The sequence below is a fragment of the Mobula hypostoma genome, chromosome 2 (genome assembly GCF_963921235.1).
Source record: "Mobula hypostoma chromosome 2, sMobHyp1.1, whole genome shotgun sequence".
NCBI classification, from domain to species: Eukaryota; Metazoa; Chordata; class Chondrichthyes; order Myliobatiformes; family Myliobatidae; genus Mobula; species Mobula hypostoma.
Window position 1 is genome coordinate 149,637,588 of NC_086098.1, and position 25,302 is coordinate 149,662,889.

At 42.8% G+C, this 25,302-nt stretch overlaps 1 pseudogene; it reads right to left on the minus strand.

Moving 5' to 3' along the window:
- Window positions 1-715: 715 nt before the first annotated feature.
- LOC134357532 (Y-box-binding protein 1-like) overlaps window positions 716-25,302 on the minus strand; it is a 39,145-nt pseudogene continuing 14,558 nt past the window's right edge.

Sequence of the window (25,302 nt, forward strand, 5' to 3'; positions counted from 1 at the left end):
ACTATGGGAACAAATGATCGAGTAAAGTTAATGTTGTTCAGCTTCTTGGGAATGATTGACCTTTTTAATCCTCATTCGGGAATTGTGGCATGCACGTTTGAGTAAAACCCCTGCCGGGGGGAAGGTTTGTGCAGTGATCACCCTCCAGTCAAAAGGTCAGTTCCCTTATTTCTTCATGATTCCTTTGGACAAGGCTCTTCTTGGCTGAGATCGACAGATTCGTTATTGCTTCGAAGACATCTTTGTTTCTGGGAAGTCTCTCCTTAATGACTGTATAAATCACATGGACTTTTGAATTTGCCACTTTAAGTCTGTGCTTGGATGAGAACTCATTAAGGACAGATTTTAAGTTTGACTGTTTGTTCGATATATAACTGTTAACTTCCGGTTAAGTTAGTCGTTTGTTTACTTTTCGACGTTTTGAGTAGAGGTTAATAAATATTGTTGTTTGTTTATAAAACCCGACTCAATTTCATATCCGTTGTTGCTGGACACATGACAACAACAGTAGAAACCTTACAGTTTGTTGCCAGAATTCACTTCTGTTTTGATGCTGCTTCCCAACTTTGTGCAAAACAAAACACATTGGCTGAGGATTCAAGATATGTACGTGAAAAAGAAACTTTCCTGCAAAGGATTAAGTGTATGATTCTCAATGGAGGAAATGATTGGTTCAAGATTTACCTTGTGCGAAAGTTGTTCCGTTTGAATGGAATTAATTTTGTCCTCTGTTAGGTTTACCTTCTTCCCTAGCAACCTGGTTTTCATTTATTTCACCACCCTCAGCAGTTTCTCCCTGAGGCTGGTCACTATATTGTGGGTGGCCACCATAGCGATGACGAACAAAGTAAGGTGGGTAACGCTGTCTTCTGTAAGGAGGGCAATGTTGCTGATTTTGATAATCTTGGTTTTCTCCATCGGTTGTTGTCTCTGCTCCATCTCCTTTCTCTCCACCCTCAATGTTCTGTTAGTAATTACGGGGTGGACCTCGGCGGCCAGGGTTGTAGCGACGATAACGATTTCTGTCCGCGGCACAGCAGCTTCCTTGGACTGGAACTCCTCCGGGACCAGTTACGTTTGCTGCTTCTGCACCCTTTTCACCTTCCACTACATCGAACTCCACAGTTTCACCGTATCCAACACTGCGGAGGTATTTCTGTGGATTATTCTTTTTTTATAGCAGTCTGATATACAAACACATCTTCCTTTGTACCATTCTTGTTGATGAATCCGTATCCATTTCGTATGTTGAACCACTTTACTGTTCCAAGAACCTTTGTTGCGATGACTTTCTTCTCCCTGGGGGATTTGGGTTTGTCTGGCGGCTGCTGCTGCTCCGTCTCGGCGTCGCTCATGGTGTTGACAGGCGGTATGAGGTGGTTACGGTTTAGGCCAGTCTGAGGTGGGGGCTTCTTCTCTCTAATATAATTCCTTTCCACTTTTTCTGTCTCCAGTTGCAGAAAAAGCTCTGCATTTCGTATTATTTCCTTGTATTGTTGATCTAGTTTCTTCATCCTTTTCTGATACTCCTGCAAAGTGCCTTCCTGTAACTGCTGTAGCTGTCTTTTGAGAGATGTCAATTTCTCCTGGCACATCTGCTCTTTTACTTCCAGGTAGTCTTCATCATCCTGCTTATTGGCAATATCTGTCTCCCTTGCATCCTCTGTATCTTCATCCGAGTCGCGGCTACGGATACTGCGTTCGTCCTCATTGACGACGCTGTCTAGCTCCTCCTTGTCACTGTAATATTCGACAATGAGTGACAGGAGAGCTGCGGACATCCTCCCTGCGAGCTGCCCTCCCTTGTTGACACATCTAGTGCCTTGAAGGTGTGCCAATCCAACTGGATTTTCCTGAGCCGTTCACGTCCCAGCAACAGTGGTCCTCCATTTTTCAGCATGTAGAGGTTCAGCTGCTGTGTTTTGTCTCCGTAGGTCACTATCACTTTAATTTTTCCTTCGGGACGCACTTTCTGTCCTGTGTAAGTCTTTAGCAGTAGTTTAGTTCGTTTCAGAGGTATGTGCTAAAACAGTCACTTGTAGTTGTGTACAGAGGTCACTGTTAAAGCTGAGCCTGTGTCTAACCCCATTTTCAGTCTCACGCCTGTCACTTGTGGAGTGGTACATATTACTCCTCAATCATCTGTCTCTTTCACGCTGTGAAGTTGCAGGCAAGACAATTAACTTTCGTCGGAGTCGTTTTCATTAGAACTGCCTTCTTTCCTTTTGTGCACATTGTTGTGTTTTCCCTTCTGGGGTTTCTTGTTTCTCTGTATTGTGCCCTTTTCCTGCTGTTTACCCGCTTTGCACACTCTGGCAGTGTGGCCCCGTTTGCCACAGTTTCTGCATTCTTTGTCTTTAAAGCAACAAACATCAGGGTCATGTGACCTGTTCCCATAACGGTAACATTTCTTTCCTTCATTTCTGCTCAGTGACATTTTATTCGTAGCATATTCCAGAGATTTTTGTTGTATCTCTGAAGCACCTCATGCGGCTGTTTCTAACGATATTGAGATGTTTAGCGCTTTCTCGAATGTAAGGTCTTTTTCACACAGGAGCTTCTTCTGTGTGGCTTCACAGTGCATGCCACACACTAACCTATCCCTCAATGTGTCTGATAGACGCACTCCAAATTGACAATGTTCTGATAATTTGCGCAATTCAGTACAATATTCAGAAATACTTCCATTTTTGCTCTGATTCCGATTGTAAAATTTAAATCTTACAGCAATGACCAGTGGTTTGGAGTTTAAATGCTGCTGGAGGGTGTCTACCATTTGCTTGAACGTTTTGTCAGCTGGATTTTCAGTGGTTAACAAGTTCCGTAGCAGGCTGTTTGTTTTCGCGCCCATAACACTGAGTAATATGTGGGCTTTCTTTTTATCACTAACACCGTTAGCATCGCAATATAACTCCACTCTTTCAATGTAACTTGCCCAGTCTTCAATGCCACTATCAAATGCTGTAATGGTTCCAATTAATGCCATCCTTGTGTTCATTTATCCTTGTTATGTAAATTTAGCCCCGGTTCCTTGTTAATTTAACCCCGGTCCCTTGTTTTCATTTTGACTCACGTGAACTTTTTTTTGCTAGCGTTGTGAGTGTACTCTGGCGAGATGCATGTGTTGCTCTTTTTTTTCACTTCCCTTCTGAGGCAGGCAGACCCTCAGCCCTGGGGTTCAGCGCCAGCTGTAGTCTCACCTGGACACGCCGTGGCTCCAACTGTGTCTTTCGGTCTCCCGATGTTCCCGACTCCGGCTGAACTCCCACTTCTTTTAAGACTTGCGACCTCACTCTGCCTCTTCTGAGTGTCGTTATCAATTAACACACGGTGTTCCGGTACGATGCAGGTTCATTAACCCCGTTGCCAATTTGTTGTGTATGTGGCCGTTTACACAACAATATCATTAATAAAAATGCTAGAGACTGGAGCTAAGTTAACAGGGGCTTTTTACTCACGGAACCCGAAATGTACACACGTACAGATCAATATACGCCTAATAACGCATGCTCAATACGATGTATTACTACAACATAAAGTAGTCCTATATTATACAGTGGACTATATGATACACTAATCATAGAAGAAATGTTTTCATGAATAACAGCCAAAAATTTTTTCAAAGTTATACTCAAAATTCACCCAATTCACCTACGTTGATCCCAGCACCCAAAGTCACCCAAATTCAATGAAGAATTTTTTTGGCATTAATTTTTTTGTTTTTCATGAATCAGGATTCAATATTGTTTAATATCATTTCCAAGTGTAAAGGAGAACAAAATAATTGTTGCTCCAGATCCAATGCAGCACAAAAAAACCCAATAAGATAAAGAACACAATAATAAATCAAAATACAATAAATATAAATACATAAAAGAGATTATATACATAGATTGATTGTATGTCCATAAAGTGATACTAGGCACAGGAGTGTCTATACATAAGGTGACTGACAGGAAACGATAATATTGTAAGAACTGCAATATTACTTTCAACTCTGCATGAAGAAATGCATCAGTTTTGTTGCTTTTAATTAATCTCGGTGTTTTCCACTGGGATCATTTTGTATTCTGTGAATTCAAGGGGAATGTGTTGGGTGTCCAATAAATGTCTACTTGGGAACCCACTGACACTGAATTCTGAACAAGTATACCACCCATCACTACAGTGTGTCAAATATCTATAACTTATGAAGCATCATTAATATACACACAGAGCTACTTTGTTAGGTACCTCCTTTACCAACTAAAGTAGCCACTTGGTGGCCTTCTCCTGCTGTAGGTTTGATGTGCTGACTGTGCTGACAGAGACTCTCTTCTGTGCACTGCTGCTGTAATGCGTGGTTATCCGAGTTAGTCACCTTCCTGTCAGCTTGAAACATTCTGGCCATTCTCTTCTGATCTCTCTCATTAACAAGGCATTTTTACCCATAGAACTGCTGCCCACTTAAAGCTTTTTGCTTTTTGCACTATGCTTTGTAAACTCTAAAGACTTATGTGTGTGAAAATGCTGGGAGATCAGCAGATTCTGAAATACTCAGACCACCCCATCTGTCACCAATAATCATTCCATGGTCAAAGTCACTTAAATCACGTTTCTTCCCCATACTGATGTTTGTTCTGAACAACAACTGAACCTCTTGACGATGTCTGCGTGCTTTTATGCATTGAGTTGCTGCCACATGATTGGCTGATTGGATACTTGCATTAACGAGCAGCTGTACCTAGTAAAGTGGCCACTGAGTGTAGCTGGATATAGAATGCTTGGTGTGGATGATTTTGTGCTTATCTTGGTGATTTTCTGCTTAAAATCCAGAGTCTGCAAGGATGCTGTGTATTACGCAAACCTTCAAGGTGTACAATCTAACAAACAAAAGTCAAGAGCCCATGGTGAATTGCTCTAAGTCTTTCACAAGGTAATGTCACTGTACGTAGTAGAGGTGATGGGATCTCATTATGTGTCACATGATATGAACACAGTCAATTACGTGGATAGATATCACTATTGAGTTACATTAACACTATGAATAGTGAATAGGCCACTATAAGAATCAGAATCAGAATCAGGTTTATTATCACTGACAAATGTTGTGGAATCTGTTGTTTTGCAGCAGGAGTACAGTGTAATACATAAAAAGCTTTAAGTTGCATTGAGAAATATATTTTAAAATAAATAGTGCAAAAAGAGAGCAAAGGTCAAGAGTCACAACTGTTCAGAAGCCTGCTCATAGCATCATTATAATTATCATAATATTCATAACACACCAACCAGTCCTCATTGATGCCTTAAGGTTGCTTAAGCTGGGGGTGGTGGTAGTGGGAACAAGCTCTCGCTAACTATTAAATGCTCCCAATTTGGTATGTCTCAAGTTGCCTCTGACAACTAAGTTCAGCTCCTGGCCTTCACGTGTGGCTGAGCCCCTAAGCCCGGTGGAACAGGAGAAGGGGCGAAGGCGGGTTAATGTTGCCTTAAGGCCTGTCGCTTAAGGCAGATGGGGCTCATCAGTCATGGTTGGCCACTCATCTAAGAGAATGAAAACTTTTGACCTCAACCTCCACTGCTTTGCGGCTAAACCCACTCATGCAGAGGGGGCTTCAAGTGTAAACCCCGAGGAAAAATCCAGAGCTGGAGTCCCTAAGACAGTCTTTCATTGAGTTCAATGCTGACTGGCAACTCCTGGTGCCAAACTGTATCGGTCTCTGCCGTTCCTTTGGATTCATCAGCTGTGTGGAAAGGGGGAGCTTGGGCATGGGCAACAAGTTACTCTGCATATCGTCCTGCTCCAGCTTGCGTAGCACATAGGCAGCTGGGAAAGTGCATCCATGGTCGACCCCGACCAGCGGAGGGCTTCAGATCTACATCAGGGGCTTCAGCAGCCGTAAGTATGAGCAGCTTCAAGTTCCTGGGCATCCATATCTCAAAGGATCTATCCTGGGCCCAACATTCTGATGCAATTGCAAAGAAGGCACCCTAGAGGTATACTTCATTATGAACTTGAGAAAACTTATTTTGTCAACAAGTACTCGAGCAAATTATGACAGATGTACCGTGGAGAAGATTCTAACTGTGTGCATCAGCGACGCAGTGCAGAAGAGCCTCCTGAAATGGAGGCCTCACTGCGCAGGATTGGGACAAAAAAGCTACAGAGGGTTGGAAACTCAACCAGCTCCATCATGGCCACTAGCTTTCCCACCATTGAGGACAGCATCCATCATTTAAGCCACCCGTCATCACCACCAGGACATGCCCTCTTCTCATTACTACAATCAGAGAGGAGTTACAGGAGATTGAAGACACACACTCAGTGTTTTAGTACCAGGTTCTTCCCTTCTGTCATCAAATTTCTGAACAGTTCATGAGCCCATGAACAATAGCTCACTCTTTAGAAACACAGAAACATAGAAACGTAGAAAACCTACAGCACAACACAGGCCCTTCAGCCCACAAAGCTGTGCCAAACATGTCCTTACCTTAGAGCTACCTAGATTTACCCATAGCCCTCTATTTTTCTAAGCTCCATGTATCCATCCAGGAGTCTCTTAAAATACCTTATTGCTTCCGCCTCCACCACTGTCGCCGGCAGCCCATTCCACGCACTCACCACTCTCTGCGTAAAAAACTTACCCCTGACATCTCCTCTGTACCTGCTTCCAAGCACCTTAAAACTGTGCCTTCTCGTGCTAGTCATTTCAGCCCTGGGGAAAAGCCTCTGACTACCCACACAATTTTGCATTTTACACTGTTTATTTATTTAGTTTGTATATACTTATTGTAATTAATAGTATGTTCGATATATTGCACTGTACATTGTAAAAACCTCATTCTACAATGAGCCTTGATGTGTTTTACTACACTTCACCTGATGGCTGCCCTCCACACTCTGACCCAGACTGTTTTGACTTGGGTTTGTAATTTCAACTTGTATCCCTTTTCAGCTTATAATAAGTTTTTGCAATTAGTTCTTACCGATTATATTTTGCACGGTAGTGTAGCAGATAGCACAATGCTATTTCAGCGCCAGCAACCCAGGATCAATTCCCGCCACTGTCTGTAAGGGGTTTGTACGTCCTCACTGTGACCGTGTGGGTGAGCCGGTTTTCTCCAACATTCCAAAGGCGTACAGGTTAGTAGCAGGGGTGCAGTGTTAATTTTTTAGCTGCCGGGGCTGACAAATGCTTGCCATTTCCTATGTCCTCTCTGTATATATGTCACACCCAATTTGTGTACTTGCTCATTTCATGTACTGGGCAACTTCCTTGCCCCATTCATGTAATGAGCAGGTACATGAATTGGGTATGACATATATATATATATATATATATATATATATATATATATATATACATAATAGTGCTTTTTATAATGTCAAGCACTAAAACAAGATGAAAGAAATATATGAATTCCAGAGCTCCATAGAAATAGAAATAGAAATAGTTAAGACATTAACAAGATTATAGCCTATCACTACATTTCAGTGTATAACTGGTAAAATAAAACATATAATTCTTAATTTAATAATATGACAAAGTATTGCACGGTTGCCCTCACTAATTATCATAAAATATAATTATCAAGCCAGTAAAGAAAAAGATGGCAATCATGTATTTTACCAATTTAAAAGTAATTAACCTACTTACCAAATGCCACCGATGAGAAGTTTCACAATAATTTCCACAAGGGGTCAGGCATAATATGTGTTCGGGGGTCTGAGGCAACTCTTGTCCTGGTGTCATCTGCTGATCTGTGGTACCGCAGCCATGATGTGATATACGGCTCACGATTCCACTGAACTAGAGGAGGTCTGTGTAGTTTAACAAGCATAAGTACTGATACGTGATTTATGAGAATTTTTGAGCATGTTGTTGTGACTGAATCCTGTCTCACACTCAGTGATACTAACAGGAATAACTTGTGAACAGGTCAATAATGGACGTAAATCTTGGGGGATGTGGTGTCCACGATCCTCCACATAACCTCTGAAGGCATTTATTACAGAGGAAGAAGAAAGCTTAAACCACCTGCAGAGAGAGGATATTGCAGCTTCTCCATAATTAGGAGGTATTTCAGCAGGCCAATTATCTTTATCAAGGACAAACATTTCATTTAGCAGGGATTTATACATACTTTGAGGTTCAGAAGTTTGAGAACCTTTCAAGAGTGTTGCCGTGAACATACGGTGCTGCAAATTGTTTATAAGACCAGTAAGAAACTGTAGATAATTAATGGAGACAATCTTGTTGTTGCTTGTTAAGGTAATTTCTCCAAACTTCCCCTTTTCAACTGCTTCTTGAGCTTCTAGAGCAGTGGCCCTCAACCACGGGGCCGCGGACCGGTACCGGGCCGCAAAGCATGTGCTACCGGGCCATGAGGAAACAATATGAAACGATATCAGTCAGCTGCACCTTTCCTCATGCCCTGTCACACCCACTGTTGAACTTAACGTACACGAGGTCATTACCCACACAAGGTCATCAGTCGGTCATTAACCTACAACTACTCGATGAGTGAAAAACAAACGTCGCTTGAGAGTTTCTGTAGAAGAGGTGGTAGGGGACATTAAAAGGCCTAACAATGATGATAACGCAGAGACAGCTGAGGCCGAGACTGCAAACAAAAAAAGAAAGCTTCCCTCAACAGAAAATACGACGAGTCGTACATAAAACATGGCTTTATTGCGACCGGTGACTCACACGCTCCAAGCCCCCTGTGTGTGTGATATGTGGAGACAAGCTGTCTAATGAGGCAATGAAGTCCTCAAAACTGCTTCGACACCTTGAGTTCAAGCACCCTGCACTTAAAGACAAACCCGCTGAGTTTTTTGAGTGGAAAAAATGTGAGCAAGCGGGACAGAAGCAAGTGCTGAGAGCCAGCACCTCCACAAATGCTGCTGCTCTGAGAGTGTCATACTTAATGGCTAGCCGTATTGCTAAGGCTAAGAAGCCTTTCACTGTTGGTGAAGAATCGGCTCCATAACAGGATACCTGGTACATCTGCCATGCTGATTCTCCCGTGATCTTTAAGTTCTTGAGGCTGTAGCACTTTACATAGCTAGCCAGCCATCCCTTACTAGCCTTAAATTCCTTCCTCTCACTCTCCTCAACCCCCTCACAGTAGTGCTCATAGAGGCTAAGTGCTTTATCATGCATAATTTTGCCATCAACAAGGGTATGCTTCTGTGACATGTCCTCTAGCCACACACTTAATGTGTTCTCAGTCTTTGCAAGCGCTTTATCACGAACCAGAGAGACCATTTTTGCCATTGTAGGGGTAGCAGTAACAGTTCCATGAACTTCAGCTTCTTTCTGCTTTATTGTGCGAGTGCTCGATTCGTTCTTACCGACCTTACGGCCCACTTCGGCAAGCCACATGCCGCTTTTCAAAAGATCTGAGTTTTTTATTTTCTCGGTAAACAATGCTCAAACAACTAGTGCTGGAGAGAAACTGAGGATCTGTGAAATAGCGGGAGGCTACAGCAGGGTATGCTGGGACAATGGGTCGAGCGAGGAGAAATTTCACAGAACAGTCACAGCTCCAGGATTTCACCAAAAGTGATCAAGTATCCTAATGTTATTAGTGGTACTTTCCCCACCAGCCACCGCCCCCTCTCCCCAACCCCCGCTTCTGTAAAATTCCCTCTATTGAATATGCGGCGGCTGTTAAATTCCCCACTTGTTTATTTTGACTTCTTTTTACAGAGGTGCTGGAGCAGCACTCTGGTGAAATCTGGCAGCACTGCACCCTTGATTGGTAGCTTAACTGGTCACATAGAAACATAGAAACATAGAAAATAGGTGCAGGACTAGGCCATTCGGCCCTTCGAGCCTGCACCGCCATTTATTATGATCATGGCTGATCATCCAACTCAGAACCCAGCCTTCCCTCCATACCCCCTGACCCCTCTAGCCACAAGGGCCATATCTAACTCCCTCTTAAACATAGCCAATGAACTGGCCTCAACAGTTTGCTGTGGCAGAGAATTCCACAGATTCACCACTCTCTGTGTGAAGAAGTTTTTCCTAATCTCGGTCCTAAAAGGCTTCCCCTCTATCCTCAAACTGTGACCCCTCGTTCTGGACTTCCCCAACATCGGGAACAATCTTCCCGCATCTAGCCTGTCCAATCCCTTTAGGATCTTATACGTTTCAATCAGATCCCCCCTCAATCTTCTAAATTCCAACGAGTACAAGCCCAGTTCATTCAGTCTTTCTTCATATGAAAGACCTGCCATCCCAGGAATCAATCTGGTGAACCTTCTTTGTACTCCCTCTATGGCAAAGATGTCTTTCCTCAGATTAGGGGACCAAAACTGCACACAATACTCCAGGTGTGGTCTCACCAAGGCCCTGTACAACTGCAGTAGTACCTCCCTGCTCCTGTACTCGAATCCACTCGCTATAAATGCCAGCATACCATTCGCCTTTTTCACCGCCTGCTGTACCTGCATGCCCACTTTCAATGACTGGTGTATAATGACACCCAGGTCTCGTTGCACCTCCCCTTTTCCTAATCGACCACCATTCAGATAATAATCTGTTTTCCTATTTTTGCCACCAAAGTGGATAACTTCACATTTATCCACATTAAATTGCATCTGCCATGAGTTTGCCCACACATGGGTGTAATTGGGCAGCACTGGGTCGGAATGGCCTGTTTCTGAGCTGTTTCTCACAATAAACAAATAAAAACAAAATAATAAGAAACCTGTCAAAGTCCAACCCTGCTCCCCGTCCTGAGAGGTGGAGATGGGTTAAGGCCAGCCAACAGGGCTCTGGTGAAGCTGTCTCGGCCAATCCCCTGCGCAGTGGATGCAGTGAACTAGAGAAACATTGCTGGACTCCAACCATTCCATCAAGACGGAAACAGCGGGTCATCAATGGCCTATGCTCCACGAAGGGCCCAAGAAAAAAAAGAAATAGTGCAAAGTTTAATCTGTTGACCTTTGCACCTTATATCACGTTCTGTCTCACTGAATACTTCTAACATTTGCCCCAGACGAGTTTTCAAATACTAAGTTAAGTCTCTTTTAACTGTGCAGTTATTTATAGCAATGGTTACATGTATTCTGAACGTTTGATCACTTCATCTGGCGATGTCCTGTCAGATGATTACCTGTAGCTAAAGCATGAATACTGTGCATTCCAGGATGGATGGCTTTGGGTATAGACCATAAGACCATAAGACATGGAAGCAGAAATAGGCCATTTACCCCATCTAGTCTACTCCACCATTCCATCATGGCTGATTTATTATCCCTCTCATCCTCATTCTCCTGCCTCTCCCCATAACCTTTGACGCCCTTACCAATCAATAGTCCATCAACCTCCATTTTAATTATTATCAATGATTTGGCCTCCACAGTCATGGAGGCAATGAATTCCACAGATTCACCATCCTCTGGCTAAAGAAATTCCTCCTCATCTCTTTTCTAAATGGATGTCCTTCTATTCTGAGGCTGTCCATCTGCAGACCAGCTTTTCTCAACTTTCTTGCCCTGCAGGAATATTTTTCAGGTCTCCGGGAACCCCTGCATAAAAAATATTATGTCTGAAGCTCACAGTATGTTAGTGTAGTCAGTAAGTTGTAGATATATTAATCCAAAAATAATTGGTAATGCCTTTTTAAGTGGTGAATTAATTTTAGTCAACCTCTCTTGGAAAAAAATAATTAAGCTTAGTTTAACCTTCTTGAAATTAATCTCTTTCTTTCCTTTCATAAGTTTTAAAAATTTATAAGGCAAACATAATAAACGTCTCAATTCTGGGTCAAGCTTGAGATTAGCACACACGGATTTCACCTTCAGCTGAAATGACACAATTTCTACTTTTGCTCTTGATGCTTGTTAAACAAGAAAAAGCTTGCTCACACGTGTAAGAATGTTGTGCTCCGGATCGGGGTCCCTTTAAATTTAGCTTGTTTATGTTACGATCCGGACCGTTGATTCCCTGTTTTCCCGTGTCCCAAGACTTTTGTGATTAAAGGCAATTAACACTCGGCTGAACCGGTAGTTTATAGTCTCCGGCTTTCAGCCGTTCGGTGCAGGAGCGTCTGCAAAGTCACGATGTGCCAATGTCATCTGCCGGAACAAGCCTTGTCTCCACCCGAAGCGAGTGCCGGTAATTCGCCTTTCCTCACCGGAACAACCCCGTCCAGTTACCTCACCAAAGCGAGCCTGCAAAGTTTCCTCATCAAGGTGGGTCCGTCAGTTAACCCGCTGGAGAGAATCAAGAGCCGCTGTCTACTGTTCCCAGGCCGAGTCGAGAGCTCGGCACTACCCGGAGGTTCCAAGCACCACGTCCTGGCTCTGGCAGCGTCCAAGTACCATGTCCATGTCCTGGCTCCGGCAGCGTCCAAGTACCACGTCCACGTCCTGGCTCCAGCAGCATCCAAGTACCACGTCCACGTCCTGGCTCTGGCAGCATTGAAGTACCACGTCCATGTCCTGGCTCTGGCAGCGTTGAAGTACCACGTCCATGTCCTGGCTCCGACGGCATCCAAGTACCACATCCACGGTCTGGCTCCGGCGACGTCCAAGTGCCACAGTCAAGTCCTGACTCCGGCGGCGTTCAAGTACCACAATCAAGTCCTGGTCCTGGCGGCTTCCCAGTTCTGAGTCTAGTCCTGGCCCTGGCGGTCTGTGATTCCTGTCCTACCCCCTTGTCTGAATCCCTTCTCTGCCCCTCTCGCCTCTAGCCCTCGTCTGCAGCCCCCGCCTGCACTTCAGTCTAGTTCCATCACCAGAGCTAAATAGGTACTGTGTGGTGTTCATTCGTGTTGGTCTTGTCTTGTCCTGTCCTCGCCTCCGTGGGGTAAGTCAGGCCGTCTTGCCGTTGCCCCGCGAGCAGTCATGTCTTGTCTTGTCTTGTCCCCGCCTCCGTGGGGTAGGTCAGGCCGTCTTGCCGTTGCCCTGCGGAGGGTCATGAGTCCCGGCCCTATGTCCTGTACCCAAGGAGGAGTCCCGGCTCTGTGTTCTGTGTATGTGTCCATGGTTCTATGTACCTGCCCTCCATGTTTTCCATGTTCCTCCTCTCCCTAGCCCATGTCATGTCCATGCCTGGTTTTGGGGTCCGAGCCTGAGGCAAGACCCAGGTACTGGGTCCTTGCCCAGTCTCGGGCTCGGAGTCCATACCCTAGCCTCTTCATGTCTCCTCTAGTTCTGGGAGCCGATTCCGAGTCCAAGCCCAGACCCCTAGTCCCAGCCTAGTCATAGTCCTGAGTCCTTATCCTGTTCGCTATTCCTGCTTCTGTCTTGCTCTCCTGGTATTGTACAATAAACTAAACCTAAGTAACCTCACAAGACGTGTCTTGCATTTGGGTCCACCCTTGCTCCCAATGCCCTGCCATTGTGACAAAGAAGTTGAAAACTGCACCAAAGTGTTCATTGTTTTCCTGTGACTGGCAGGATACTCTTCTTTCACAGAAATCCAGAGCTTGTCCAGGGGCAGGTCAGTAAATCTCATCTTCATTTCATGATCAGAGTGCAGCTCACAAAGTGCTTTCACTTCTCTCAAAGTCAAGTTCTCAGGCTCAGCAGAAGATTCAGACAAATGGTCCCTCACCCCATCATACACTTGGGTTGAAAGGGGGGGAAAATGCTGTTCATTTTTTTTTCTGCAGTTCTTCCAAGTGGTTTTCAATAAGACTCGAGACTTTCTGATCCTTCCTCACTCACAAGTCCAAACAGCAGTAGAAGCATTTCGAGATTTCCTTTTACAACATGATTTTTCCAAAGATTCGATTTCCTTTTAAATCCAAGAATCTTGTCACTTGAAGACAAAATATTTTCTCCAGGGCCTTGCAAAGACTCGTTCAACTGTTTCATATGATGAAAAATGTTGGCTAAATAGGCCAGTTTCTGCAGCCATTCTTCATCTTCAAAGCACTTGCCAAAATCTAGCCTACTATTTTCTTGAAAGTACTCTACTCCTGCAATTCACCTTTCAGCACAACCACCCCATTGAAATCTCTTCCTCTGCTAAGCCACTGGATTTTTGTATGTAGCAGGAAATTGGTGTGTTCTTTGTCCAGGTTTTCACACCGTTTTTTAAACATTTACAAGTGAACTGGTCTTAAAGCCACTAAATAGCTTGCTTCCTCGGTCTTTTTACTGATTATGACTTTTTTTTTCAAAAGCGTATTTTTTTTGTTTTGAGATTCCAATAGTCGTTTAAAATAATCAGCACTTTTATGTGTCATATACCTGTTATTTGTCAACTGTATTTTTAATTTTGCTGAAGCCATTGCTACATTTGTAAATTGTTTCCCACAAACTAGGCACAATGGAATAGGCCAACTTGGATCACCAGTCCATGTAAAACCCATTGATAAGTAGCTTTCATTGTAAAAGACATTTTTATTTGTCTGGTGTTGCACTAGTGCAGTGAAATGACTCAGAAGATTGTAATTCTTCATCATTAACCTTGTCAGAATGGTCCATAGGCCTAGGCCAAGAATTCTCTTCCATCTCACACCTCCTCTTCAAAAATCACCACACTGGACTGTCTTTAGAATGAAAATCTCCATCCAATTTTCTACTACTCCGGCAGTTTTTTCAATCCACAAGTTAGTCGGCAGCGCATAAGGGGAAGTTGGGGGAGGTAGTTCACTAATTATCAACAGCCTTCCCTATCGTGCATCAAAAACTGAGAATGGACTCAACCAAATAAACATGGTCCAAATGCGCACTGCCATACTGGGCTGAAGTTACTGACTGCCAGTGTAAGCGCTAGCACTGTGCATTGCGCAAGGTTCAAAAAATTATGTGTTTCTTTTTAATCACGATCTCTGGCGGAACCCCATTTGAGAAACTCCGATCTGGGCCTTTCAATATTCAATAGGATTCAATGAGATCCCTCCTCATTCTTCTAAACTCCAGTGTGTACAGGTCCAGAGCCATCAAATACTCCTCATACATTGACCCTGGAATAATTCTCGTGAACTTCCTCTGGATCCTTTCCAATGTTTACTTAGATAAGGGGCCTAAAACTGATCATAGTTCTCCAAGTGTGGGCTGACCAGTTCCTTATAAAGCCTCAGCATTACATGATACTTGAAGCTATGGTGACAAGGGATACTTGTTCTTCATGTCTTTGAATCAGAAGTTCAGGTATCTGGATCTGTATCACTGTCACTGCCTTAACTTGTATTCTAGTTCTACAATCAGCAAATGGCTACCAGGTTGACTGAACTTCTCTGAATGAGCAACACACACACACACACACACATACACACAGTGCTGGTGGAGCACAGCAAATTAGGCAGCATTTGTGGAAAGAAATAACAGTCACCATTTCACGCTGAGATCTTCATCAGGACTCACTTCACTGGGGATGAAGTCATGTGGCAGTAGATGTCACCAACGACCTATGTACCCTCTAAGCTGCGTGCGTGTGCACGCGCACCCGTTTTTCAACCAGCGCACAAAGGAAATTAATGTGCGCACAAAAGGTTCGTTAGCTAAAATAATGTAGTAATCAATAATTATACTTATCGAAAATAATCTTTTAGCTAAACGTTTCTGTTAACTAAGTAGTCGGTTTTTCAAATACCACAATGCACATCACTAATGTACATCGCCTCACCTTTCCTGTTCCGGTTTGTACAGCTGCATCACGGTGGCAGCCATCTTTGGCGGACAGTGTTCATATTGTAAAGTTTACAAAGACCTGTTTCAAATCCTGTAGATAGCTTACTAAGTTTTCATTAAAAAAGATCAGTCAAATGAACCTGTGGCTAAATACCGTCACAAGAAATTGATAAACATCACATACAAAGTAGCTTTACAGGTTTTAAGTGATGTCTTTGATGAACTGGCTGCACTGTGCAAGATTCTGCAAAAGAGTGTCCTGACACTGATTGATTCACTTCATTTTCCGTTAGGCAAAATTAACAAAAATTAACAAGGTAAGAAAGCAGTATCTGGGAGACAATGTTTCGTGGAGTGACAATGTTAAAGTTTTGTTAAGCCAACAACGTGAAGAAAGCGTCACAGTAGATACAAGTTTGCTCTTGACTTTTATAACTAGTCTTTGTGTTCATTTAGAAGAAAGGTTTCCTGAAGGTGAGGTACAAGAATGGTCAGCTTTTGATTTCTCTGCAATTGCAGATAGTGACTTCACATTTGGTGATGAACAAGTTAATACCTTATGTCTAAAATATCATGATTTTCTAGCTGAAAATACTGTAAGAGTTAGACAGTTTAATGATTTCAAATTTTCCGTGCAAGAAAAAATTAAATCCAAACTGATTTCAAACTTCGCTCAAATGGTGGCATTTGTACTTTAAAATGAACAGTTTTGTGACCTTGCACAGTTGATGGACATTGGGGAAACCTTTCTTGCATCTAGTGCGGACTGTGAGCGAGGTTTTAATTTAATGAATCAACTCAAAAACAAGCCGAGAAACCATTTAGGTGAATGTCATTTGGATATGTTAATGAGAATCAAAAGCTATCAATTGGATGGAAGTTCTATTAGTCTAAACAGAGTTTAAAAAGAATGGGTAAATGCCAAAGATAGGAGAGAGAAAAAATAACTGAGTGACTTAAATATGTATGTTATTTTGTTGTTATTCTGTGCAGTTTTATGTCAAATATTTTGTAAACCTACATAAACTGTGCCATGTGTGCATTCAGTGCGTCCATACTTTTGTCACAGGAACAAATTTGCACAACATAAGATTTTTGCACACACTGACTATTAATAATTAGAGGGAACATTGCCAACGACATGTGGGAACCAATTTATGTTCAGAAAATGGATTCACCTGCAGACTCAGTTTCAAGAACTCAATAATCTCATGTTCTCAGTTATGTCCCACATTAAGAACGCCACCTCTGCTACCCTGGACTAGCACCAGTAGATCAGCTGGGGAGCCAGTCCATCGGTTTCCACATCATACCGGAACTCCTGGCGTATAAGCACACCTACGCCAGAATGCTTTTTATTGACTACTGGTCTGCCTTCAACAGCATACTCTCAAACAATTTAATCGTTGACCTCCACAATCTACAGCCCAATACATCAATTTGCAACTGATTCTGGACTTTCTTGCCAGTCGATCCCAGACAGTCAGTCTAAGCAGTACACACCAACCTCCCTGACCCTGAACACCACAGGGCTGTGTACTGAGCACACCCCTTTACATTGATTTCAACCGTGACTGTGCCACCAGCTCCATCATCAGATTGTAGATGACACCACAGTGATTGGATTAATTACAAACAGCATACAGAGGGGAGGTGCAGAAACTGTCTGAATGGTGCAAAAACCAGAACCTGTCAGCCAACATAAAAAAACACAAAGAAATTATTATTGATTTCAAGAAATCAAGAAGGTACGACCAAGCCCCACTACTCATAAATGGTGAAGCAGTGGAAAGGGTCTCTGGTTTTAAGTTCTTGGGAGTAAACATCTCTTGGACCACCAACCCCTCCTTGATAGTAGGGAAGACTCAACGGTGCCCATACTGTCTCAGGAGTTAAAGAGAGCAAAACTGCCCCAAAAGCTGCTGGTAAACCTTTATTGATGAGTAATTGAGAGCATAGTGACCTACTGAATGAAAGTAGGGTACAGTAGCTGCAACAAGATTAACCAGAAAACACTTCTGTGAGTGACCAGAACTGCCCAGAACATCACTGGGATACAACTATTAGATACAGAAATCAACTACAACTCAAGAATATCTAGAGCAGGCTCGCAAAGTCGTGATGGACTCATCCCACCTGAGTAATCACCTGTTCAATCTCCTACCATCTGGCAGGAGATACAGAAACACCTTTGCACGGACTTCCATACTGAAAAACAACATTTCCCCCCTGGCCCCACCCTCCCAAAGTCGATAGGCACCATGGACAATCTCTAAATGCAACGAATGGACATGTGCAGTACTTGAAATGTTGAAATGGGGCAGCTTCCTTCCTTTGATTTCAGAGCTCTTTGTTTCTTTAACATAAATTTCAGCTTTAATTATTGATGCCATTTTATATTTAGTCGTATGTTATTTACTTAATGGGATACAATGTGGATACAGCCACTGTTTTGTTTAATTTTAGAGTGACTTGTTTTTAATTCAGTTATAACTTAGATGTCACTCTAAGTAACTTGGACATCATTTTAAATTTAGTCATAATGTTTTCAGTAATTGATTGGCCACTCTGCTGTTTTGCACTGAATAGAGTGGCACTGCAATCTCGTCATCCTCAGCAATGACAATAAAGCTCTGTAGAATATAATTTATTATTATTATGTTGTTTTCTGTTTCTTTTTCGTACCTGCACAGCTTGCTGTCTTTTGCCCACTGGTGGTTGTTTGACCAACTTTGCTGTCTGTGTTTTTTTTGTTGATTCTAAGCTACTTCTTTGTATTTACTGTGAATGCCTGCAAGAAAATGAGTCTCAGGGTATTAAGTGGTGATATATATTTACTTCAAGAATAAATTTACTTTGAACTTTGGAACGATGCTGCTGAGGGACAGTGTGCAGACAGGAAATAAGAGGGAGCTGGAAATAGATCTCTGAGGACACCGGAGTGAGTGCTTGGGTGACAGAGGAGGTATTGGTTGAACACGTAGCACAGGAAGACCTACTGTCCAACCAGATGCAGAGTGGAGTGTAAAGGAGGCCAAAATAAAGCAGTGAGTGGGTCAAGTATCATGATAGAAGACACATACCCACCGTTTCAGGAACTGCTTCTTCCCCACCGTCATCAAATTTCAACTGCTTCTTCCCCACCATCATCAAATTTCTGAATGGACAAGGAGCCCATGCTTTTTCTTCTTTTCCTCTCTCTTTGCACTGTATCAGTGGATATCAGGTCACTATATATGTGTGTGTGTGTGTGTGTGTGTGTGTGTGTGTGTGTGTGTGTATGCATGTGTGTATATATATATATATAAATATTATATACAGTACTGTACAAAAGTCTTAGGCACCCTGGTTAGATATATGTGTGTCTCAGACTTATTCATAGTACTGTGTATGTGTGTGTGTATATATATATATATATATATATATAAATATATAAACCGCTGCCACAAAACAATAAATTTCATGACATATGCCAGTTATATTAATCTTCATTCTGATTTTGATTCTGATCAGAGAAATATCCTTCCAGACAAAGTTATGCTTCCCGGACCGCACAGTAGGATAGCAGTCAGCGCAATCCCTTTACAGCAGCAGCGATCACCGAACGGGGTTCAGTTCCCACTGCTGTCTGTAAGGAGTTTGCACGTTCTCCGCTTGACTGCTTGGGTTTCCTCCGGGTGCTACCGTTTCCCCCCACATCCCAAAGACTTTCAGTTTGGGTTAGTAAGTGGTGGGCGTGCTACGTTGGCACAGGAAGCATGTTGGCGCTTGCGGACTGTCCCCAGCACGTCCTCAAACTGTATTGGCTGTTGACACAAAACAACGCATTTCATTGCGTTTTTGATGTGCATGTGACAAGTAACACTCTTTTGTTTTTCTTCCTCAGAAGTAACGTCTCCAGATCTTTCAAACAGACTATAGCTCCCTCATGTGGCAGCACCGGGACTTTCATTGTTGCTTTGATTCAGCTTCGGTTTAATTATTGTCATCCCCTCATGCAAATGTGAGTCAGTATATATCAGAATTAGGCTTAATATAATTCGTTGTTTTGCAGCAGCAGTACAGTGCAATACATAGTAACAAAAAATTATAATTTACATTAAGAAATATGTATAAAGATTAAATTAAGTAAGTAGTGCATAATAAAGGAGAAACAATATTCTGGGGTAGTGTTCACGGGTTTATTGTCAATTGAGAAATCTGATGGTGGAGGGGAAGAAGCTGTTCCTTAATCATCTAGTGTGTGCCTTCAGGCTCCTATTCCTCCTCCCTGCTGTAGCAATGAGAAGAGGATACGTCCTAGTTGATGGGGGTCCTTAATGATGGACGCCGACTCTTTGAGGCATTGCCATTTGAAGACGCCCTCGATGCTGGGGCGGTTAGTGTCCATGATGGTGCAGGCCAAGTTTGCAACGCTCTGCAGCTTTTTCTGATCCTGTGCAGTGGCCCCTCCGTACCAGACGGTGATGCAACCAGTTAGAATGCTCTCCACGGTACATCAGTAGAGGTTTGAGAGAGTCTTTGGCAACATAGCAAGTTTCCTCAACCTCCTAATAAAATACAGCCGCTGCTGTGTTTTCTTTGTAATTGCATCAATATGTTGGGCCCAGGATAGATCCTCAGAGATGTTGACGCCTAGGAACTTGAAACTGATGATCCTTCGATGAGGCCTGGTGTGTGTTCCCTGTTCTTTCACACAAATTTGTGTAAGTATATAAAGGGCAGCTTCCCTTGAATCAGAATCAGGTTTATTAACACCAGTATGTTACGTGAAATGTGTTAACTTAGCAGCAGCAGTTCAATGCAATACATAATCTAGCAGAGAGAGAAAAAATAATAATAAATAAAATAAAACATAATAATAGATAAACAAGTAAATCAATTACGTATATTGAATAGATGATTGAAAATGTGCAAAAACAGAAATACTGTATATTAAAAAAAGTGAGGTAGTGTCCAAAGCTTCAATGTCCATATAGGAATCGGATGGCAGAAGGGAAGAAGATATTCCTGAATCGCTGAGTGTGGGCCTTCAGGCTGCTGTACCTCCTACCTGATGGTAACAGTGTGGGTACTTTGCAGGCTAGTGCCCAGGATGGAGCTGACTAGATTTACAACCTTCTGCAGCTTCTTTCGGTCGTGTGTAGTAGACCCTCCATATCAGACAGTGATGCAGCCTGTCAGAATACTCTCCACTGTACAACTATAGAAGTTTTTGAGTCTATTTGTTCAGACAGATCAGGTTTGATCAGACAGTCGGGCTATAACTCACATGTCAATATTTCTACAACAGATTAAAACACATTTGTCGTTCTATCTTTGTCATCAATATCAGACCCTATTTGAATATCAGCCTTTATTTTTTAGTGAGTCTTCATCCTGGTAACGTGCACATGCCCTTCAACATTTAAAAAATTATTTTGTTTAAAGATCCAGCACGGTAAAAGGCCCTTCAGCCCAATTGCACCCACATGATCAATTAGCCTCCTAACCCATACGTCTATGGAATGTGGGAGGAGACCGTGCATCCCTTTAGGACAGGGGTTCCCAACCTTTCCCATGCCATGGACCAATACCATTAAACAAGGGGTCTGTGGACCCCAGGTTTTAGATCATAGATGAGGAGGAATTTCTTTAGCCGGGGGTGGTCAATCTGTGTAATTCATTGCCACAGACAGCTGTTGGAGGCCAAGCCATTGGGTATGCTTGAAGCGGAGGATGATAGGTTCTTAATTAGTCGGGGTGTCAAAAGCTACAGGGAGAAGGCAGGAGAATGGGGTTGAGGGGGATAATAAATCAGCCATGATGGAATGATGGAGCAGATACATTGGGCTGAATGGCCTAATTCTGCTCCTATGTTTTCTGATCTTACTGTTGAAACCAGAGTAGCTGAGGAAAGCAGGGCGAACGTACAAACTCCTTTCAGACAGCGGCGGGAAGTGAACCCAGGTTGCTGATGCTGTAAGTAGCGCTATGCTAGTTGCTACCCTACTGTGCCACCACAAACGTACGAAAAGTGGGCATGGGACGGTGCCCCCTTTGTACTAGCGATACAGCGCAATAACAGGCCCTTGCAGTGCAATGAACCCGCACCTCCCAATTAACTCACTAACCTGTATGTCCTTGAGGTGTGGGAGGAAAGCAGAGCACCCGGAGGGAACCGAGAGAATGTAAAAACTCATTACTGTCAGCAGCAGGAATCAAACCTCAGGCCGTTGGCACTGTAAGGGTGCTATGCTAACCACTAGGCAACTGTGCTGCCTCATCTTTGATCTTCAATCTTTAGATTTTGTTCAGAATGCACGTTCTTCATTGATGTCAGCCCTCCACTTCTATCTGCTCCAGACCTCGTCAAGATAGAAGCATGGATCAACAATATTGACAATTTCATTAGTTTAAAATGATCAAATGTCACAGCAGATAGACAAGTTAGGAGTTACGTGGCAAACATGCAATCTGTACTTGTATCTGAGAATCATTTAACTCTGCATAGACATGAGCGGTTGTGGAGTTCTGACAGCCACGCTGATAGGATATTAAAGATAGGGTCAAAAAAAAATCTAAGGGTATGTTACTTCAGTTCACACATCTCTCGGTGTAAAAACACACTCTTTGAAATTGTTGAAGAGGTGTTGTCATAAAATGAGACATAGTGAAGTTTTTGGTCTCCTTGGATTTGACAGCTTTGTGTTGGATACTGCTCAAATCAGTTTCAGTTAGTGACAAGTACGTTTTATTCGCAGGACAAGGAAAAAGGGGATGCTCTGGAAAATAGATTCCAGACTTATAGGAGATAATGTGTCAAGGTAATGCTTATTTACATTCCAAAGACTATTGCATCCCATGCTCTATTGTCAGCATTTTCAGACCCCTTTTCTAAGAAAGGACGTGCTGGCAATGGAGAGTCCGGAGGAAGTTCATGAGAATGATCCCAGGAATGAAAGTGTTAAAGTATGAGGAGCGTTTGATGGCTCTGGGCCTCTACTCACTGGATTCTAGAAGAATGACAGAGTCGAATCTCAATGAAACCTACTGAATATTGAAAGGCCTTGAAAGAGGCTGTTCCCAATAGTGGGTGAGTCTCGGACCAGAGAGCACATCCTGAAAATAGAATGACGCTCCTTTAGAACAGAGATGAGGAGGAATTGCTTTATCTAGGGATAGTGATTCTGTGGACTTCATTGCCACCAATGGCTGTGCAGGCCAAGTCATTGGGTATATTTAAAGCAGGGGTTGATAGGTTCTTGGTTAATAAAGGCATCAAAGTTTACGGGGAGAAGGCAAGAGAATGGGTTCAGAGGAATAATAAATCAGCTATGACCAATTGATGGAGCGGACCTGATAAGGCGAACAACCTAATTCTGCTCCTGTGTCTTATGTTCAGATGTACCTCCAGCAACATGAAACGGTCAAAGAGGAAAATAGGTCTCAGGACAATGATACCATGTCCTGAGACCAGAGGGCGATGCTGAAACATTGTCTTCCCCTGAGACATTCAACCATTCGGGGAACCAGAGTCATTACATCTCCAACTTCAAAACAGCCTCTGCCTCACAAGAAACCGAGTTAATGTCTTAAGTTAAAGATCTCTATGGGTATAGATAGCTGTGGTCCAGGTGCGGGTCAATGAAACTAGGCAGAATAACAGATTGGCGCAGGTCAGATAGGCTGAAGGGCCTGTTTCTGCGCTGTAGCTGTCCATGACTCCATAAGCAAAGGCATGAAGTTCATTCCACATTCTCAACCCACACAAAATACAAATTGTATTGGTATATGCAATAGATGCTACCTAACCTCTTGAGTTCCTCCAGAGTTTTATGTGTTTTACTCTGGATTTCCAGCATCTGCAGAAATTCTTGTGCTTACAACTTGTACGTTCTTCTTGTGCACTCATGTTCATAAAGTAAGAAGGTCCTTTCTTTGAATTGAGGTGTTGACAATGTTTTGGATCTGTCCATGAAAATGTGCAACTCAGCTAATGGCATAATCACATTGAAACCCCAACCTTGTAATATCATCGAAATTGGCCAATAGATAAGCTGGAATCGAATCTGTTGTGTCCGTACAACTACATATCAAATAAATAAAGGCACACACTTGGAATAGTTAACTGGTATATTCACTTTGCAGAGAGAGCCACAGGTCAATGTGTATGCATAAGTTATCAGTCAATAATTAGTGCTAAGGGGAGTCATTGCGCTAAAAGAAATAGTTCCATACTTTACACTTCCTCCCCCTTTAGATTATTGTCACATAAAACTGTATATGTAACAGAACATTCAATTTCTCTTTAACAAACCATATTCAAATAAACACCCTTCACAATAACAGTCCATAACAAACTTCACTCTACTAAATAGTCAGTCTTTTGGGGGGGTGATCTGTTTCTTTCAGGATAGTGCCATTGGACCTGTGGAGAGGCATCAGGCTTGGCAGATGTCTTGTCAAAGATAAATTTTTCTGTTTCAGGTGTAATGTTGCTGTCAGTGACATTATCATCACTCGAGGTAAGTCCGTTTGCTGTAATGTGTCTGTCTTGTTGGATACAATGGACTCAGGTGTGTTCTTCGGCTCAGCAACCAGTATCTCGTCCACCTGATGTCTCCATGTCAAATCTCCAACATCTACTGTGTACATCAGTAGTCCAGTTCTTGTAGCTATCCTGCTGCATGTCCACTTGTCTTCTTGGTAATCACGCACTAGGACTTCCTGTCCAACCTTGAAGTTTCTTGCTAATTTACTTGGCAACTAGCTGAACTGTTTATTCTGCACTTCCCTCCATAGATCTGGTCTCAGGAGGTCTATGTAAGATCTCAGATTCCTGTTCATTAACAGCATTGCAGGAGTTTGATTTGTCATCGTATGAACAGAGTTCCGATACACAAAAAGGAAGTTGTCGACCTTGTGCTGTAGAGAAATGTCCTCCTTGTCCAGCACTTTAATGGACTGCTTGAAGGTTTGGACAAAGCTTTCCATTATTGGAAGGTGAGGAGCTGACTTGAAATGTTTGATGCCGTTTTTCTTCATGAATAGTCTGAATTCTCCTGATGTGTATTGTGGCCCGTTGTGACTCACAGTTTGTTCTGGTAAGCCATTTCTGGAGAAGATAGTACCCAGAGTGGAAACAGTTTTCTCTAATGCAGTTGACTTCATTAGTATGACTTCAGGCCACTTCAAATGAGCATCCACAGCAATCAGAAATATGGAGTCCACGAATGGCCGAGCAAAGTCCATAGTCATTCTTTGCCAAGGTAAAGACAGCCACTCCCACAAGTGTAACGGTGCTTGTTGGGATGCATTTTGAACTTTTTGGCATCCAGAGTGGCTCTTGGCTATGTCTTCAATCTGTTTATCTATTCCCGGCCACAACACATTGCTCTGGGTAAGACTCTTCATCTTGACTGTACCAGGTGTCCTTCATGCAGATTCTCTAACACTCTGGTGCACAGCTTAGAGGGGACCACAACACGAGATCCACACATCAGCATTTTTTGACATACAGACAGTTGGTCTCATCTCACTGAGAACTCCAGAAACACAGGATTACCAAAAGCTGGCCATCCTTGCATAACGATTTCATAGATTTTTGACAATGTCGAGTCATTCCTTGTCTCTCTTTGTATCTTGGAATTTGTTACCGGCAACTGTCCACCAATGCAAAGTGGAACATCTCTGTGTGCCACAAAATGGAGACTTTACTTCTTCAGTTACCAACAGTG